This window comes from Myotis davidii, unplaced genomic scaffold, assembly GCF_000327345.1.
Source record: "Myotis davidii unplaced genomic scaffold, ASM32734v1 scaffold514, whole genome shotgun sequence".
NCBI classification, from domain to species: domain Eukaryota; kingdom Metazoa; phylum Chordata; class Mammalia; order Chiroptera; family Vespertilionidae; genus Myotis; species Myotis davidii.
Genome location: NW_006286236.1, coordinates 797,790 through 799,217, shown reverse-complemented (window position 1 = coordinate 799,217; position 1,428 = coordinate 797,790). Strand labels below are relative to the sequence as shown.

General features: G+C 61.2%; 1 long non-coding RNA gene across 1 annotated transcript in view; it reads right to left on the bottom strand.

The window, feature by feature from the left end:
• Positions 1 to 1,428, bottom strand: part of LOC107182081 — a 32,359-nt gene that overhangs the window by 30,317 nt on the left and 614 nt on the right. The gene's annotated exons all lie outside the window — the stretch shown is intronic.

Below are 1,428 nucleotides of genomic sequence, written 5' to 3'. Positions count from 1 at the left end.
ACATGGGATCAGAACCAAAAGTCTCTGCTGTGGCCACTTTCTGCTGTCACATGCGCTTACACACACACACACACACACACACACACACACCACACACACACACACTCGCTCGCTCGTACACATGCGCCCAAGGGTCTGTGCAACCTGGCTGACGAGGCCTGGAACAGGCCCTGGTGGGGGCGCAGACATGGGAACGGAAGAGGAGACACCCTATAAGGGCAGAGGCGATGCACTATTAGGGGACAGAAAAGGAAAGGGGTCCCACACGCACTCAGGAAATGAGGCCTCTTGGGGGGGACCACTCACTCTAAAGGTCCCCTCCACCCCCTCACAACACAGGGGACAGGCCCACACTCGGCCACTCACACAGTGGCACCTCCCACTGACATCACATACTCCGGCTGGTAGGGGTGACCCCTCACACTGCTGTCCCAGTGACGTCACTGGCAACCTGGAGCTGATGTCGCAACCAGCGGTTCTCACTGACGTCACACACACACACTCCTCCTTGGTGCCCCCCTTCGATTCCTCCTCTTTCTTCCTGCCCAGGTCCAATGCCCCGAGGTCCCCACCCACATACACAGCTCCAGGGCACACAGCTCACTCAGCACACAGGACAGGCATGTACAGACAACACCTGTGTGCACGTGTGCTTGTGTGTGCGTTCCTCTCACAGGACACACATTCACACACATATGCAGGCCCTCCTGCCCTGCTGATGGCCAGAACACATGTCCCACAGGTGCCCACAGGCACAGGCCACGGGAACAGGTGTGGGAGCCGGGCACACACACATTATACATGATTCAGCTCCCAGATGAAAACGTCCCTCGGTCACTAAGGCAGGCGGCCTGGGGCCTGCAGCCTCCGTGACATTCCTCCAGGTGCAGCCAGCACCCTCTCCTCCCCCTGCTTCGCTCCCACAGCCTGGCCTGCTGACGGCAGGCGACAGCGACAGCCCAGACACACACACACACTCCAGCCCAACACCTGTGTCTCTAGGCAAGGGGACTCAGGCAGTGCCCTCCAGAGGCAGCCCCGGGGCAGGGTGGGAGGAGGCCAGGGGGAGGGGACAGAGCAGGGAGCCCAGAGCTGCAGAAAGTGCCCTCAAGTACCATGTCCCCATCCTCCCCAGCTGAGAAGGAGCAGGGACACCACCCTCTTCTCCTCTCCTTGGGCCCGATGCAGGCTGGACTGGCTGCCTCCATCCCAGACACAAACTCCCTGGTGCCCCCCACGCGCACACCAGCGCTCTTCCCTCCCCACATTCCAAGGAAACCCTGCTGGGCCACGGACTGTGTGCATGTGCGTTTGCGTGTGTGCTTGTGTGTGTGTGTGTGTGTGTGTCCGCGCAGAGAGAGCGGGGTCCACCCTGCACACACATCCCTCCCCACGTGCACACAGCGCCCCACCAGCCAACACGCCCAC